The 19,340-nt window shown below is 39.8% G+C and overlaps 1 long non-coding RNA gene across 1 annotated transcript; it reads right to left on the bottom strand.

Moving 5' to 3' along the window:
* Nucleotides 1–5,594: 5,594 nt before the first annotated feature.
* On the bottom strand, nucleotides 5,595–6,881 carry LOC127010499 (uncharacterized). Its single transcript, XR_007763243.1, has 3 exons — nucleotides 6,298–6,881; nucleotides 6,198–6,244; nucleotides 5,595–6,135 (listed from the first exon to the last, which is right to left on the bottom strand). It is a non-coding gene; the product is annotated as an uncharacterized LOC127010499 (long non-coding RNA).
* Between the last annotated feature and the right edge of the window lie 12,459 nt (nucleotides 6,882–19,340).

The raw sequence follows: 19,340 nt of genomic DNA, 5'->3' as shown, positions 1-19,340 counted from the left end.
TTTTAATCGCTACTAATTCTACTAAATTTCTAATGGCCTCTCCGCGTGTCCCCTTTGTTTTACTTAAGTTTATTTGTGTGCTTTGCTTTGACATCTCTTTTGGCCTTTCCCATAATTTGCTGCACGCTATTTTTAGAGCGCAGTAAAAACACATTTCGCAGCAATTAATTTAATGCTAAGTATTCCTTTTGTTTGTTTGATTTTACACTAATTGCATTATGCTAGCCATTGGCTTTAAATGCGCGACCCTGAACAGCAAAGTTTAAGGCCAGCCCGCAGGCGGAGCAGTGCCCACATAGGCTTTAACTTCTTGCTTGAGTTGGCCCGACTTCGCTTGACTCCCGACTTAGTGCCATTTGTTTATTTTGTGTAAACACGCCAGCGGTTGCACTTAGTTAGTTAGTGTTTGTGCCATCGGCGGTTCGGCCCCACTTGCAGTGGCACTTTCATTGCCATTGCCAGACGACGGGGCTTAACGGTTCGGCGCCGTCAGCTGTTTATGCGGAGTTTAATCGATGCAGCCTACAGTGGCGGTCATCCAGTTAGCTTCGCCAGCCGAGGGGCTTTTCGGCCGAAAAATACAGAGATTCCCGGTCCTCTAAAACACAGTATTTAGAATACATTTTAATGTCGAACCTTTTGTGCACAGTCCTTGATTGATTAAAAAACGTGTTTTTTTTTTTATATATTTATAAAACAAAGATCACTATCATCTCCTCACTATTCAATTAATTTATAAAACATTTTTTATTCAAGAAACCAAAACTGTTACATATTTAAAGATATCGTAATATTCCCCTCGAATTATTTTCCCAATTAAAATCAGTTTAAAGTTGCTATAGTTGCTAATGGAAAAGTAGAACTTATGTTCCTCACTTATTAGTCAAACTTCTATAGTTCTATCCCGCAGCATTGGTAATTCGTTTGAGAATGCCTCAACCATTTAAAACCGTTTATGAGCTATTAATTCAGCCTAAGTTGTTTCGGCACATCGCGTCACTTGTGCATTGGGCAACATAATCGATATATTTCTATAGGTTATGACTTGCCCAACGAATCGTGCTTTGAATACCTTAACCTAGTAACATTTAGTTTGTTATTGCGGAGGCTTTTCGCGGCGTTGTTTACAAACATTTTCAGTTGCAGTTGCAGTTGTTTTTATTCATTTGTTTTCATTGCCATAGTCGGTTTTTCACCCTTTTATTGGGAGCCAGCGGCGCATAACGGCTTTCTGAGTGCCCAGCGCATGCGTCTTTAATCATTTTGGTTTATCATTGTGTTTTCTATCTTTGTTTACCCCTGCTGTGGAGTGGTTTTTGGCCATTTCGATCTCTGGCTCAAGGGCTTACACGCGCCCACTCAGCACAATTGTGTTCGAAATAATAGTGTCGGAAAACGGACGAGTCAAATTAACTACAGGAGTTTTCAACAATTTTGGAAAAAAATAAAAAACTGTATAGTTTTACCCGTTACTCGTAGAGCAGAAGGGTATACTATATTCGTAATGTAGAGGGAAGCGTTTCCGATCCTATAAAGTATAAGGCCATGTCTGTCTGTACGTCTGTTCGTCCGTATGAACTTAAATGCACTCTTATTTTGATTATTAATATCTATATTCTTGCCAAAAATGGTCAAAATCGGACCATCCATTAAAAAGTTATAAGCAAATAAATTCGTTGACGCTAGGTGGCGCCATTGCGGGTGTGCTTTGCTGCAAAGCTGAGTAATGGGTATGTGATAGTCGATGGCATTGACTAAAGCGTTTTCTCTTGTTTTTTGTTGAATTTCAATACATGCAACGTATAATTATATGAATTTGTGTGAAACATTTAACTTTAAATAAGAGATTCAGAAACATAAGCTCAGATCCTTGCGTTCCTCTTCGCATGTAGACATATATATTTGATTCTGAGCGCTATTGATGTTACCCCGCCTGTACGTATATCCGCTGTGCTCAGATTGGGTCCATTTGGCGCCGATTATAAGTGGTGTTTTGCGTAGGTGCCTAGAGCTTTCCAAGAGGCCCGAAGCGCTCGTTATGACGTCAGCGGTGCTGCATATGCATGCTGTGTGGTAAACAGTCGAGTCAATATTGGCATTAACACCTCATCTTTAGTTTCCAGTTAACAGACAACGTCATTTGTTGTCTTTGGCAACTCTCGGGAATTAGGACCTCTCTGCAAATTGCCTATGGGAAATAAATAAATTAATCGAATCCACTTTGCCACTCTCGGACCATTGAAGTTCTGTTGATGGCCGTATTCTAAGGCAACTACAGTCGAACATCTGTAGTATAAACTTTTTTAAGGGGGTTTCTGATATTTCGAGTAGGAACTCCCTACTTATAAAAGGGATGCACTGAACTCTCCTAAAAAGGAGTTTTTACTTTTTTAACTTCTCAGAGCCCTAAATCTCATTGTATCCCAAGTATCCAATTCGCGCTTTCGCGCTCTTTCCAAACCCGAAACTATGTTCGAGCGGCGGCGCATAACACATGTGTTTATATAGAGACCTCGATCCGACGCGTTTCTGGAGCAGCCTAATAAGAAACTGTGGCCCGGCTAGTCGGAACTTAGTCGACATTGAGAGTCGGTTGGGCGAATTAATCAAAATTGGGACACAAAATACAGTTTTCAGTAAATCGGCTATTTTTCGTGCAATTTCCTTGGGGGTGGCTTGAAAATGTGGCTGGCTTTCCAAAGGCAATCCGTTGGACGCGAACTTCGAGCTGCATTCTTGTTGCTATAGATCCACCGATATCGAAGTTATGGATCGGCTGCTGGGTGGCCACGGGGGGCGGTGTGGGCGTGGCACGTACTGTGGTTACGCCCGACTCGTGAACACCTGTGATGACGAAGGCCCAGGTGAGGCAGGTATGTCTGTGTATCCATCGGAGAATCGGGGAATTAGAGAATTAAGGAATTAGTGAGTGGAGCGGCGAGAGGGAGAGAAATTCACACTGAATTGTCGAATCGAAATTGTTTGCTTGCCTCGCTACAGAATGTTTGCTCAGATAATTGTTGACATTTGGTATGATAATCCATTTCTGACGCCTGCCTAATGTGCGGCTGACTAAGCTGAAATCACTTTCGAATTGGCAAACGGTGATCTTCAGATTCAGTTAATAAATTGAGCTTTTATTAAAAAAAGGTATTTTTAAACTCACTTCAATCGTTTTATAAGCACTTCTGTAATACACATTTTTAACCTTCAAAAAAAACAAAACAACAAGGTTGTTATAATTTGTATAGTTTCCATTTTATATTTCTGAACCATAATAAGATACTACGTTCTAAACTTTAAAAAAAGATCCTCATATTTCAATTTGATGGCAATTTTTTTCCTAAAACAATTAAGTTAATTTACATTTTTCATTAATACTATACTTATGCTAATTTCAGAGCATATAGTACCAAAATACACATTGTTTGTTGCGCCAGCCAACTTTCCTATTAAGTTTTAATAACATTTTGATAGTTTGGCTAGTTTGTCTACCATTATTTATCGCTTTGCGTCTGACTCCTTGAGCAATCCGTGAATTGTTGACACTGTCATTAGGTTATTTTGCTAAATTTACAATTGGCTTTTACTGCCGTTGCTGTTCGCGTTTACAGTCGGCTGCCCTCTGAGAATTGAGTTATCAGCGAAGACCAAGAAAAAGGTGATCATCTTTAGCTGGGCAGGCGAGCATTGTAAAGTAATTAAGCTCCGTCGCAATTCGTTTGAATTGTTTGTTGTTTTTGACGTTGATAGAGGTTTCCCCATAATGCCTGCGATAAGCCCCAGTCGAGGGCCCCACGCTTCCAGATAATATCCGTCACGGATGAATGAATAGCCGAATTTGGGCCCGTGAGTCAGTGTTCTTCGGTTTGCAATTGGCTATTGGTAAACACCAGATTGTCCTGCCTCAACCTTAGGCTTCCACTGCGCATTATCGCATGGCGAAGCCCATTCCCCTATCGCAAAACCATAAAAATATTCGAGCGTTGACAAATTTTGGATAGATCAAATCGTTTTGGAATCGAGCCAAATATATGACTACGCAGTATACAGAAGCGGAAATGGGAATTATAGTTGCAAACCTTAGATTTTATTGGGTAGTTTTATGTCGATAGGCATGATCAATAAATTTATAATTGTGGTACTATAAATAAGAGCAAAGGGGTTAATTGGTATGGTGGGCCATTTCAAAGGTGCCTCTTGGGTTAATAAATATTAACAATTTAATATTCTTACCTAAATAAAATAACAGAAAAGATTTTTCACTTTTACACATAAATTGTAATTCACTCAATGTCAAAATTGCTTTACCCAACAAGGAAAGTGAGATAGGAGCAATGCTAAAAAGATTGGGTTTTCTTGGACATTTTTATGGGAAACCGTACCAACAAAGAGCTAACGAACTTTAAGAAACGAATCTTATTGTATTCAATGTATTATTGACTGAGGGACTTAGAATTTGTTTAATTAAAATTTCCTATTACGATCTTTAAGAGCGAAAATTTTATTATATTATTGGGAACTTCCCTTTTTAGATTTCAGCCTTGTCTATCTGGTATTAGTTTTAGAAGACTTGAAAGACTTGAAGACTTAAATTAAGAATTATTTACCTTCACCCATTGTATGAAGAACTATTTTTCCAAAATATTGGCTCCTGCCTTTCCACCAAATACAAATGTAACCAAATTTCACAGTCTTATCGTTTGAACAAATTCCTAACGACGTAAACTTCCCATTTCGTAGGGGAACTTCCCTTTACATCACAAAGATAATAAATAAGTGAATGACAATTTCGAGTAATTTCAATGATAACTTTCGATCGTTTATCGCTGAGCACTTCAAAGTTGTAATGCTCACGAGGAGGAAGTGATAATGGGGTGATCCAATAAGAAGACAGTGGCGCTAACTTGTCAACGACCACGTCCGACAATTGTTTAAAATCCAAGGTCAGGGGCAAGGCCAGAAGCCAAACCACCCAAAATAAAAAGTTAAATAAAAACATTTCAAACGCCGAGCGAGAAAACATTACATAAACGCGTCGAACACACGTATCCGTATCTATAGACGGGGTGTATCTGTATCTCAATCGCTATCTGTATCTGTGGCTGGGAATACTAATCAAGGCAAATGACGCGTGTCGTTGTCTTTTGTCTCCGCTCTCCAAAAGACCAAAATCGAAATCAGAAAAGCGTCGCCGCTGGAATGATTAAACCCGTTGATAAATTGCACAAACCGAAAAATAAACAAAAACGAAGAAAAAACACCTGGGAAGCACTGAGGATGCACTCGACGTGATAAGAATCACATCGTTTCTTGAGAGGATTCCGGGTGGGGTTGTCAGAATTAAATCAAAATTACGGTTCATAAAAAATGTTTTTTAATACTTCTTTTACTTTTGAATGCCAGTTCACATTTTCATTAGAATCGTTACATTATTTAAAAAATTACATTATTAAAATTAAAAATTGGTCCACAAAGTGTTCTATTAGAACAAAGTTAAATCTGTCCAAATGTTGGCAACCCTAAATCAAACAAAAGACTTAATTTAATTGATATATTAACAAAGTTAAAGAAAGAACGTAACCATTCCCTTTTAAAAAAGAACAAAAAGAGTTATAAAGTTTAACATTTTAAAAGCATTTGTTACTGCTCGTTGGACCTTGTTAATCTTTTGAAAAACAAATACCACGCCGATTGCTGTTTTCGGGAATCGAACGGATTGCAGAAGCGAGCTATTCGCTAATTAAAAATAGAGATTTCGGACAAGTTCCCCTGCGATAAGATTCGACATAGCTCTGGGTAAACACAGGCTCCACTCAAGGTTCTGGCCGTGACCATCCCTGCAGCTCCCCTTCGGGTTCCTGGGCTCCACCTGCGGTACTTCACATCAAGATCAAGTTGGTATGGGCTGTGCGACAGAGATAACTTTAGCCAGGTACGTGACAACTGATAAGCCAAAGGAATCGGAATGACAGAACTGAATTCGACCGGGAGAGTGGGCACAAGTAGGGGGTGGTGCTGGAAAAGGGCAGTCGCTACCCCTCGATCGGGTGGCTAAAGATCTCCAACCGACGCAGTTGTGATCTACGCACGTTTCGTGGGAATACCCTTCAGTGTCGACATGGGGTCGTTGCACTAAAAATGACAAGACACGTGATCAACAAAGAACCAGGAAGGAAGAAAATCTCTGGACTTACGCAAATGGGAAGAACTAGAAAAAGTTGTCCATGAAATTAAAATGAAGCTGTAGAATATTAAGATTATAATACTGTTTCTACATTTTATAGATAAACACACATAGTGTTTACAGAAATTCAACAGATAGGGCACCTTCATTGTCGTATTGTAGGATGCGTATTTTTCCGATCGATTATATCTCTCAAGGGGCCAAAGGGATGGGGCGCCGAGAGGGGGCTTAATTCCTTCGATTTTGGTTTCCAACTTTGCGTCAACAAAAGGCACTCATGATTCCGCCAGGTCCGATCAGTCGATAACCAATATCTGCCCGTGGCCAGTGGCCTCTTGAACCACTCCCAATGCTCTCCCGACTCGTTAGCGGGATCAGATCAGAACCAGCGCACAACAATACATGATTCACTCATGGTCAGGTGGAGTCAAAGAACCTATTCAGGTGACCCACACAATGCAGATAACTCCGATTAGGTTTTGTTTTTCAGTTGAATTCAATCAGAGATGTAGTCCCCAAATGACCAATCGTAGTTTATAGTTTATATATTTGTATTTACTCTAAAATTTTAAACCGCCTTTCAAGAAAAGCTTGCTCTGTTTTGAAAACATATGGGCTCCAATGTGTTAGTTCCCGTAGACCTTGGTCAACTTGAACTTGTTAATTTTTAATTTGAAACAGTTTTCTTTTGCTGTTTATTACAGCCTTAAAATCCCACAGTCATTATAGTTTCAACCCCTTGCCCATAAAACTCGGGAAATGCTATACCTAACTAAATTGCCTTCTCTACCATCATTTCCATTAGTCATTCACCTCCACATAGTTGTGTCTTGTGGCCAGGTGATAAGGTTACTTTAGTTGTGTCATCCGCCTTAGGTTATCAGGCAGAAAAGTTCCCGAAATCTCAGGGCATCCACGGAGATTCCCGGCACACAAGTGACTAGATTCCACCCACAATTCCTGACTGATGGGGGTCTTACAGCGATGACTCACATGAAGATGTTGCTCCCATAGCCGAATTGCGTGCCTGGCTTCTAAGTAGCTTGGTATCTCCCAGGGTTTCCCCCATAGGTGATTTCTCTCTTTTATCGATGGGGGAACGACAGAGTAATGTAATCATAATCGTATGTCAGGCGAAATACTCGTATGCAATTACTATGCACATCTCGCGCGATAAGATTGTCTCGAACCCATCTGCCGAGCTTTTTCTGGTTTTTTCGCAACCATTATTGTATTGGTCTGTTGTTTTTGCCACCTGTCAATAGTTGGGTGGGCAACGAATTTCCCTTAAACACAATTAAAGCTCATTACATCTGTATAATTGCTCGGTATTTAGGTGAAGAGTGTGGGGCGTCGAGGTTCAAGGCCAAGGGACGTTGGCGTAATAATTCATGTTGCAATTTGCAGCTGCTAATTTCATTTCAATCGCGTGCAAAGCTCAAAACAAGTCTCTCAATCCCCAGTTCAAGTTGAAGGCTTCCCCACACCGAAAAATGTTTGTGATATGGGATGAAATAAATAAAAAAATGTTATTATTGTACGCATAAGAATAGATAAACCTAAACAAAAGAAATTCGTAAAAAATGTAATTTAAAAAAAAATCAAAAATTGTTCAATATTTTCCTCTGACAAAATTAATTATTGATTGGTCCTAGCAATTTAAATATTTTTGTTTGTGTATCATGGGCATGGGTGATAGTTATGGGAGGGCAAAATGTGTCAAAGGGGCAGACGTCAACCATTTACTGACGAAACTAGCGGCGATCCGCCGGTGATAGTTGATCGTAATTATCTGCCAGGCAATTTGATCGAACGAACGCCCCTCCTTAGGCCAAAAAAAATAAAAAAAAAGAGGGAATGCTATAGTCGATGGGATCGAATATCAGATACCCGTTACTCAAATAAAGGGAAGATTCAGAAATGCAAGCAGCAACATTTAATTGCTTATAACTTTTTAATGAATGATCCTCTTTGAACCATTTTAGCATGATTAAATACAAATTAATCGTCACTTTTACAAAATATTTTAAATTAGGAGTCACAATGTCAGGCCTAGCGGTATGGGCGTTAACAAACTTGCCCTGCGCAGGAATCCCTAGAATTTGCGTGCTCCCACATTCCCACCTTCTTAACTTCAGAAATACAGAGGGACACGTCAAGATCGACCCGGTTAGGAATCCTAATAAAAAGATATATTCTTTTTAGGGTTGGAAGCGCATAATACTACTTGTTACGTACTTTTCGACGAATCTAATACACCCTTTTGCTCTACGAGTAATGGGTAGAAACGCCACCTCTTCCCTAAAAAACCAACGGCAGTTCATCAATTGACAATCGATACACTACAAGCAGTTTCGTTTGAGTAATTTACTCGGGAAATACAACAAAAATTACAAACAAAAAGCCGGCGAGCTCGACGATGTCAACTATGTAAATGACCTGCCACCTCTCCCTGCCCGGGTTGCCCATAAACCGTAGTATCTGTGATAAGCGGAAAATGTATCTTTTGTCAGTTTGTTTGTATTTATTTTATTGTCTTATTTTCGCCCGCTATTTGTTCGCTTGTGATCGATATTGTACTTCCCTGTTTGAGTTCAGGTGGTAACTGTACCTACAAAAAAATTGAGGCATGAGACATTGCATGTCTCATACAATGGAGATGTTCTAGAGGGAAGTCCCCCAGGGGATATTTTCAGATCAATTCCCTTTGTTAAATCCCAGAAAAGTATTCAAAGGAAGCGAAGCCTAATAGACTACTTTAGTGGGAAATATGGTAAGACAGTTCTTAAAATTGTGTTTAAAACTAAAAAAAAATAAAATAATAATACGGTATTATACAAATTAATAATTGATTTTCTGTTGTAAGGTAAAAAATTACCAATTTTTCTGCTCTTGAGAAAGATATTGATGTCCTAAATACGCAAATTCGTTGCCGATTAGAGTAAACAAACATTGGGGTACCTTATTTTTTCGAGTATTACAATCTGTTGACGTTGGGGCTTATAATCAAAAACTATTTGTAAACGCGCTGCCATTCGCTCGGTTCATTCATGCGGTCATCCATTGAGATCTGGCTCTTCACAACATCCTGAAAGCCAGTGAATTCAATTCTCAGCTCCGAATTCAAATCTTAATTAAAGCCCCGCGGGGGCTTCGAGTCGAGATTCCATATGCCAGATGTTTGGGCGTAAGTTTTCGGTGTTTTGTTTTCGGGTCTTGGACTTGGACTCGGACTCTCTCGCACATTTCATCCGGGTGCGGAAAACCAGTTTTGTCTAACGAAAAACGAAAAAAGCTCGAAATAAATAAATAAAATAAAACGAAAACCAAATAATATCAAGTACAGATGCTGGCTAGTTTTTTTAGTTTCGTTTGGATCTTGGCACACACCAAAAAAATGTCAAATGAGAGTGTGCTTCACAATCGAGTGCCAAAGTTTAAAACACTTTCCATGTTTGCTGTCCCCTTTTTTCTTGTGACTTTTTTTTCGAGCCTTTGGGTCAGCCAGAGTCACAATTACAACATTTATTATATATCTTTGTTGTGGTAATCTATTTAAAGAAGAAGCTAAGAGTTTTATTAGAGTATCATGGGCAACAATAAACAAAATAAAGAGAATTGGTAGACATTTTTTATGTGTATAATCACACAAATGAAATTGTATACCTTTCTACCATAGTCACAAGCTAGATCCTTGATTAGATGCTTTTAATTATGTACCTTAAAAATAATTCATTATTTTTTCAACAGATGTAATCTATAGAATTGAACAATAAGAACGTAATCGTTACGGTCCAATAAAAATGGTAAAATAAGTTCTCTGATTGGTTTAAAAGAACCTGTCGTTGACTTTGTATTATAAGACGCAAGACAAAGTAAATCGTAGTTAGCTTGGGTTATACGACAAATTGTCTTGTGTAACCCACAGGTATCTCAATTAAGTTAACAAAATATTAAAAGTCAAATTTATTTCCGAAAAATAAAAGCTAACGTAATTCATGGGAACGACGGGCTGTCCCATTTCGAATTACGTCTGACTTTGTTTGTTTATAAGTTTAACTTCAAACCCATAAATTTCTTCACCCCTGCGAAGATCGCGAGCCCACATCACCCATACGACAGGTTGTCCTTATAAATTAAAATGGCCTGCCGAAAAAAGGGCGAAAGGGCTGTGGCGATAGTAAATCACGGATAATTTCCAGCTGGAAATCACGCGTTTGCATCACTCATACGCCCCGTCGCCCGTGGCTCATCATGGCGCGTAATGGGCCAACTAACTGTCAAAAATCATTGTCAATTACAACGAGTCGCCGCCAACGGTCACGAAGTGTGAGCCGAACTTGCCCTCGGCTCTTCGCCTCTTCGGATTTCGGTCGTTCTAACGGTCTGCGCGACGAGCGGCGCGTCGCGGCGGCAGAGGCGCCGGCGCAAGCGATTTGCCGCTGTGGAAAGATCATCTCTGCGGGGTTTTCTGGTTGCAATTTTCCGGGGGGATTTTCCCGAGGCAAGCTCTTTGAAAAGATACTCTTTAAGTTGGCATAGATATTCATTTTGGGACCCGTATAACCGTTTCCCCTTCCTTGGTTTGGGGATTCTTCCCCATAAATGGAGTATCAAGGACTTATCTGACGTTAAAAATGTTTTGAAACTGTTTTTCTTTCAAATTCTTCTGCTTTTCTAGGCCTAAGGTACATGTTTAGTAGGTTTTTCTTCAGAAAGTATGCTTTTTCTTCGCCAAATGATATGTAATATAGATTTCTTACCCCCTTTATAGAGAAGTCTCCCCCCAATGCTTTTCTCTTTAGTTTTTCCAAAGCCTGCGCTGAATGGTGTTAAAGGATCAACCTCCTCTCTTTGATGGCCTGACTTTTGCTATCTGAAGCTCCTCATTATTCGAGAGCCCATTCATGCACCCATATGCGGTCGCTGATAACAGGTGAGTCGAGAGCGTTACTGCTCACCTGTCGCACCGCTCGCTGCCGGCGTCGCAGTCGCTGCCTCTGTCGCTGCCTCGGCCGACGCTATCTGAGAGCGGTCTCGATCCGAGTCTTATCAAGAGCCGCGCCAGGCCCAAGTGGCTTATTGATTCGGGCCAGATTCGGTCGTCAGCAGCATCGTCATTTGTGTTTCTTTTTTCCTGCTCCCCGCGAGCGATGAGCCGCTGCCGGCGGCGCTGGCGCGGCCGGCGGCGCAGTCGCCGCTAAGTGGAAACGCTTTGACGCGTTATAATAACAAGTGTTTGCCGTCTTTGGACATTCAGTGTGCGATATCCCGGCGGACGGTGCAGACAACGCTTCGCCTCACTCGATCCGAGCGAACCATTCGAAAACCCCCTACAAAAACGCAAACGTTATCTTTTCAAAAACTGAAAAACACCACAAAATAGGCTTTAAGCAAACTGAAAACTATTTTTTTACTGTGACAAAACAAAAAGTACAAAACTCAAGTCATTACAAGTACAAACCATACCTCAGTCGATAGTTGCCAACACGTGCTAACAGTGCCCCCGCAAAAGTTAAAGAAACGAAAAGAAAGATCAAGACGCCCAGTGAACTAAGAGCTCCCCCAGAAAGCCCAGCCGATAAAGTAAGCCCCGATTTGTGCGATCCCCCAGCGAAAGGTTGAAAGGCGGAAATCAATGGAATCGGAATCTCGGAGTCTTTGAGGCGTTGTTACTGCCGTTAATTGGGGTCTTGAAAGCGGGCAGAATCCGTTCGGAGCCCATATTTCTAGTCTTTCGTGTCGTTTCTCCCACTCGCAGCGCATTGGTTAACAAGTTTTTGGCAACACTTTTTTAGTTTTCTGGTCTTTGGCAATCGCCTGTCATTGATCGATGGCTTACAGTTGGCGTGGATTTCTTTTCGCCTAGATCAGCGGTTTTCTTGGGGCGATCCTCCGATGATCTCACCTTTTAGATCACAACTTCTTCAGTTTTAAAGGCGATATATTCTGGTAGACTCGGCCATGGTGTTGTATTCTCCCACATATCAAGTTTTAACTTAGCTTTAGTTAAAGTTTCAAAACTAATTGCAGGCGGATTCCGCAAGAAATAGCCTACTTCATTTATCAGCTGCAATCTTAAAGTCATTAATCAAATCACAAAGTTTGCTGAGAACTTAATTCAAAGGCCTAATTGGGGCTTTAAACAAAGTTATTAAAATACTATAAATAGTATGAACACGTATATAAAGAGCAACCTTAACTGACCAAAAAAATATATATGAATAATAAAAACGAAGCTTTACAAAGTCGAAAGGCTGAAAAGCTTTGAATTTATGCATAGTTAATGCAAAGAAGAAAACCAAAACAAAGGAAAAAATATTATTAACAATAATAATTAATTTATGTTTGCTGGTATTTCGTTTTCACGGTCAAATTGCATTTTAAGTTAGCTTTTCGGATCGTATTTTATGCTTTAGGGGGTTCAATGTCTCCGCGCCCAGGGCTTTGGTATCTTCAGCCCAACGCGTTTGGATTCGATTCGATTCGATTTGATTGGATTTGATTTCTCTCTTTTGAGAATCCACCAAGCCGACTTCCCCAATTTTCCGACTCGTGTATTACACAAAGATATATGTAGTAGCCGACGTCGGGGTGACCAACTGCTGCGTGTGGCTAATGAGTTTCGTTCGGGCTTCAATCTGATTTCTAGTAAGCCAGCAAGCCAGTGAGCTATTGCCATTCCCTTGCTTTTGTTTCGCTAGCCACGACGGCTGCAGATTGCAAACTGGGTAACTGGGTGGGCAAGGTCGTCGTTGGGTCGCACGAGGCTCAATTTTCGGGGCGGGGAACCCCAGAGGTGTGTGTGTCTCGACCCGGAAGAAGTTCCTTAGTCTAGTTTTGTAAATTTACTTCTTATCATCGGTCAATTGACAGTGGTTCCTACATTCAGGTTGTCTGTTGTTGTCACTACATTTAGAGTTTTAACAGTTTTTAAAATACATTTTTAAATTTACATAAAATTTAGAAATAGTATTTTTTTGCGAAAAATGTCCTCAATGTCCTTCCCAAATTTATATTTAATATTAAGTACATAATTTAAAAATTATCGTAGTTTCGAAATATTAAGTATGCTGTTGTCCACTGTACGTGTGGCGGCAGACAACCAGCGGACCTTTTTCCTTACGTCCGCTTAATAGTTATGGCTTCGATTCCGATAGTTCGACATTTATAAAATGCTCTGTGAAAACTCAACCTGTTTCGGATTTATACCCCTTTAAACAAAATAAAGTTATGTTAATTGATTATTAAATTTTTTATTTTATATGATATACACATATTAATATATAATTAGGTCCAAGTGGTCATAACTCTTTAAGTACGCGAAGCTTAAAATAAATCGAATCGAGTACCCTGTTTTTAAATTAATTAAATGACCATTAACTCGTTGAATGCAGTATACAATCAAGACTGGCCTGTTTCCCAGTGCTTTAGGAGTTCACTTTTCCTTGCCCAATAATATATTTTTGATTATCTAATAATTTGTTTTAAAGCCCCAAAGTCGCCCTGATCAAAAGAGAAGTCAATTGACTAAATTGTATTTGTTCAAAACAACTGGGTGGGCTCCAGCAAAAAAGATTCACACCTCTCCGGGTCTGGGAGCTTGCTCATTCAGACAATTATCGACTGGATATTTGTCAACACAGTGATTCAATAAAAATCATTTAAATGCGGTGCACAATTACTCATACGTTTAATTGATTGTACCACCCAGAACTCAAAAGGAAAATGTATAAACTTCAATTTAAAAATCCTTGGGGAATTGCAGTGACTAACTTAACAGCTGATATCTGCACATAGCCAATCTTCCCACGAGTTAGTTTCAAAGTACATGAACAATGTATCTCGTACGGGCACCTGTTGGACTTATTTAGCTGCGAGCTTAAATGCTGTTTTCGTTTACACGTTGATGCCAAGTTGAATGACATTTGATACAGTTTCAGTTTTGGTCGCGGTTCCAGTTTTTCGATCTCATTTCGTTATACTTTACACCTTAGAAAGAATTATAAATATATAAAGCAAGCCGGTTAGGCGATTGCTTGTCTGAATAATTTTGTGTTCGGATTTACGGGCAAACAATTTGTTTGCGTATGCATACATCTGTGCGTTTTTTTTCGGCTCCTAGGTTGACAAGGCAATTCATTAACAAAAATTATTGTGGCCAGAATCGAATTCGATTTCACCTGCGTCATACGTAACAAAAAAACAGAATAAAAGCCATAAAACCAAAACAACAGCCGCAAATCCCATGTGAAAGACTCGCTCATTTAGTTTTATCTGTTGCCAGGGCCCAGAAAATGATTCTCTGCGAAGTGAAATGAAAAGCGTTTCCATCTCGATTGTCTTTTTATTTTACCTTTTTTGCCCAGAGTTCGTTTACATCGCATGCAAATGAGGCGGGGGGATGAGCCCAACATGTGTTCACGTGAACAATTTGCATATTTATGCATACTCTTTATTGTGAATAAATAATATTTGTGTATTACGAACCCGTCCAGTGGGTCGCACGTTTTTGTCGCCGCAGCGTGAGAAATGTAGCATAGATAGCCAAATTCCATAAGGAGATTACGTTCGGGCTTTCAAACGCTAAGCACCGGCTAGTTGGCTTTTAATTGGATTTATTTGAGCGGCTTTGTGGGAAGCTGGAAGGGTAGAAATGGGTATGCGGTTTGTTTTGGTTGTTATTTTTAATGAAAATTTTGTTTTTTAAATAGGATTTCCGGAAATTATATAGTAACAATAGCATTATTGTAACATAATCATATATTTATATATTATTTTGTCTCCGACCCCATCAAGTATAAATATTCTCGATCAGAATCACTCGCAGAGTCGATCTAGCCATGTCCGTCTGTCCGTCCGTCCGTCCGTCCGTATGAGCGCTGAGGTCTCGAAAACTGCAAGAGCTAGAATATTCGTACTTGGCATGTAGATTCCAGGGCTTCCTACGCAGCGCAAGTTTGATTCAGCGGGGTGTCACGCCCACTCTAACGCCCTCAAATGGCCAAAACACTTAAATCTGTCTGCCGCCCACATAACATCTACTGAAAAAGCCGGTAGGTGGCGCCCTAAAATATTGCTTTGCTGCTGATATATAAGCAGTTCATTATCCTTTTGCTCCCTTAAGCTGAGTAACGGGTATCTGATAGTCAAGGCACTCGACTACAGCGTTCTTCCTTGTTTTTTTTAAATTTATTTTTTATTAATTTATTTTCATTTAATTTTTTTTCAATTATTATTTTTTTGTATTAATTTTAAAGTGAAGTAAAGGGTTTTAACTAATACCTAAGTTTTCTTTTGAGCCCCTTATACCCGTCAGCTTCTCTTACACAGGGCAGCAGATGCCATTTAAAATGCACTTCCTAGTACGAAAGAGCTTGGCTCAGGAGGGCATATTATAACCAGAGCAAAATCGCTTTTAATGAAGCCTGGGAACAATTTAATCACAAAACATATGTCCGTGCCCGAATCCTCACATTATATATCTGCCCGAGCAGCGAACAAAGCGACTTTTCAAGCGCACTTAATAGAAATTAGCCTGGGGCATCATCGCACATTTAATATTTAGCGCACGTTTTGCTAATTAACGCCGGCAATGACTGTGGGCATTCTTGGGTTAAATGTGCGCCATATGACTGCGCCACTCGGACATTGGTATTCCCAATCATAGAAATCTCGCCGAATCTTGTGATTTTTTATTATATATAATATGTACAAATATAAGTCATTAATCTTGGTTTTGCAATCTAATCACTGTGCAGAATTAAAAAAAGTGATTAAATGCCAGTAAATTGATTTATTATCAGTTCAGGTTTAGACTTCCCACTTCAACCTTGGGATCCTGTCCAGCGCAGATCGTTTGCTTTATGGCTTCTCTATTTTCGGCGAATCCCGTGTCACCCTTTGAAACTAGATCTTCGGGCAAAGCCCTTAGATAAGGAAGGTATATGGTGAGGCGCCTCATCGTAAAGCATCTTGTGGGCCCTGAGATTACTGAATACTGTTCTTACTATTTTTATTAGCCAAGATAGGTTGGAAATCTCTCTTAAACTAGGCCGTAAAGGAATTATGTTTTATTTGCTGCAATAAAAATGTTTGTGTATTTTTAGTTTGTAACTTGTTTAAGAACGCCTAAAGATAAATTGTTTTTTATTTCTAGAGAAATTTGATAAATTCTATATGGTTACAAAAGGTCCGCGATATTTGATTATAAAGTAATAATACTCTTTATATACAAAAATTGAGTAATTCAAATAGTCTTTACTCGCGGGCGAACATTAAAAAGCTAAACTAGTTTAAAATTATGTTTTGTTTTTAATATATTTTTTTGATGACCTGCTCGTTTTACCACTCTAAAAACCCGAACTAGTTTTTAACGTTTGGAAATTTACTTAAATGAGTTCACATCTTTTCTTGTTTCGCTAAATTCATCGTTGAAATGGGCTGAGATCCTCGATAAAAAGCTTGAAATGTAGTGGTTAAATAATTACTTGGTTACTTTTACAATTTCCTCAAAGTAATATCATTTATTTTACCTCAAATAGGGTAAAATTTGTGCTCTCTAACTATGTAAAACATTAAAGTGTACCTTTTCTGGCTTCTCTTTGTCTTACATGTATTATTTCAATTACATATATATCAGCATATATATTTATTATTAATTTAAACCAATCTGGAACTAGTTCAGTCACTGCACATGTGCAACTTGTTCCGACTAAAACCTGATTTTGGCGTTTCGTAAATTTCCATGCCCAGCTGAAATTTCGCAGACAAATCGTCTGCCAACCGAAAGCAGAAAGGGGGAAAAAACAAGAGCCGCAGAAGAGTTGGGTAAAACTGCTGGCATTTAAGCGCGTGAATCGTAAAGCCACAACCATTGAGAATCAATTGGTCACTGCGGCCCCCTCGTGGCGATAAGAAAACAATGGCCAAAAACCAAGACTGAACGGCGGCGTCTATTGGCGGTCGCCGGCGGCGGCTGATCCACCAATCAAGGTGCATTTATATGCCCAGCCGATCCGCCGACCATATAATTGCGATGCCCAGTTCCGCATGCAAACAAAGGGGACAAGAAACGGAATTCAATTGAGTCCCAAATGCCCTGCCCTGCCCAACACGCGCCCACCGCCCACGTGTTTCGCTCGGCTCTGAACTTGAAAATCGCAGAGCGAACACAAGTGACAAACGCTGCGTATACGTAATGCGAGTATTTGCTTCTTTGTTTTTTCCTGGGCATTAAGCATTAAAATAATACAAGACTTTTTGACAGCAATTTGCCCTAATTTCTTATTTAACCTCATCATTTACTTGTCTTCCCAAAGCACATTATGTAAAATACATATTTTTAAATATTGAATAGTTACAGAAATTGCTTCGTGCTTGTGAAATTCTTAAATACATTATCTCCGCTATCAAACATAGTGAGCGTTTAACCATAAACAAGCCATTAGTGGGGCTAATTAATGTACTACCTATTTCTGGGCACGTTGCGTATACGTAACGCGAATTCGCCTACATTTCTTTATAGGTTGGCTGGCTGGGTTAGGAGTTGACATGGGTGTTGGGATTTGTTATGATAAGCTTATCGGACTCTACCCATGGGCGGTGTTTAGCAACCTGCTGTTTGTGGGCTAACGATATTTGGAAATGAGTTGGGATACAACTCAAGTTTTCAATAAATGAAGGATTATATCAGTTTTCGTCCCTTATGATAGCCATAAATTTTCCACAGCCCAGAGTAAACCGGGGTGAATCAGCAGGCATTCCTATCCGTGTTAGCACTGGGAACGAAAGCTTAACGCTCGATGCTTAACGCCCGTCGAGAAGGTGGCAAATAAATTGACAATTCAAATATTGAATTTTCCATTGATATGAAATGTTTTCGCTGGCCTCATGTGCACTCCCATTATCTGCTGCTGGCGTAGACAAGTGCTCCTACGTCGTTCAGGAAAGCTTTCCTCGGCGGCTGCTCTGTTTACGGATTGCCGTAGAAGAACAAGGCCCTAATCAACAGGGCTTTCTCACTTATTTCGTATTTCTCCGTAATCAGCGGTTATCGAAATCGTCCAATAACCGATAAGATTGGATTGAGAACTACTTTATTTATAAACACGTATAGTTTCTTTTTGCAATCGGAAATGGATTAGTCAGCGGCGATCTTAGCTATAATTGGCAACTTATGGCTTCTGTTGTAAGGGAAACCCACGGACTTTTGACTTTTCATATAACTAAATCTGAGGTGCACTCAAACTTGCGGATGCTTAATTGGTACCTTCAAAGTTTGTCAGGCAAACCCGGGGGGTTTATCAATGATCGATTGGGAATACTCGACACGTATAATTTGACTGAACCAGTGGGTTTCCAAATAATTTGCACTTGGGTGCGCTTGGAGTTCTGTAAAGTGCATTGGGAAATTAACCATTTTGTAGGGAAAACCCCGAGGGGTTTATCATTAGTCCACTGGGCGCACGTACATAGATTCCGATTATTCTGAATATTGTGACACTGATTAACATGATTTGTGTTTTCAACAGTTTTATTAACAAGCAAATGAATACTAAAATACTTTAGTGAAATGGCACATATATTTCCACGATAATGACACCGTTTCCCGTTTTATGTCGCGATCTTGCCAATTTATAACACCCCCTTGACCTTCCGCTGGCGGTTTATGGCGACACTCTCAAGTGCACCTAGATAAAGGCAATAACAATGGGCAGGTGTACATAGCTGCAGCTATATACTTATATTTTTGCTACGTAGCCGACGCGTGGGCCCGGCCAGTGCCGTGATTGCTGACTTGCGAGCGCAAGGCTTTCAATCCGCTGCGATAAGAAGCCAAAAAACAATGGCGAAAAAACCCTTTGCAAGTCTCAAGTGGATCATTCAGTATAGAACCGCCTCTCAATCCTCCCTGTCATCGGTTTTTTATATTGTTTCCAGTTGTCAAAGCCAAGTGGCGGCAATTTATTGTGTCCAACTGTTGTCAACGCGTTGGCAAACAGGCGAAATTAAAATCTTATCGCCGACAGGTTTGCGAGAGGCGGTGGAGTGTTGTGAAAAGTCTAAAGGGTCTAAAAGTCCATTAAAAATATTTTCTATTTTCTATCTTTTAAATAAGCTCAGAAAACCTAAAAGCAGAAGATAAATCTGA

The sequence above is a fragment of the Drosophila biarmipes genome, chromosome X (genome assembly GCF_025231255.1).
Source record: "Drosophila biarmipes strain raj3 chromosome X, RU_DBia_V1.1, whole genome shotgun sequence".
Lineage (NCBI taxonomy): Eukaryota > Metazoa > Arthropoda > Insecta > Diptera > Drosophilidae > Drosophila > Drosophila biarmipes.
This window is presented reverse-complemented; position numbering and strand designations above follow the sequence as displayed.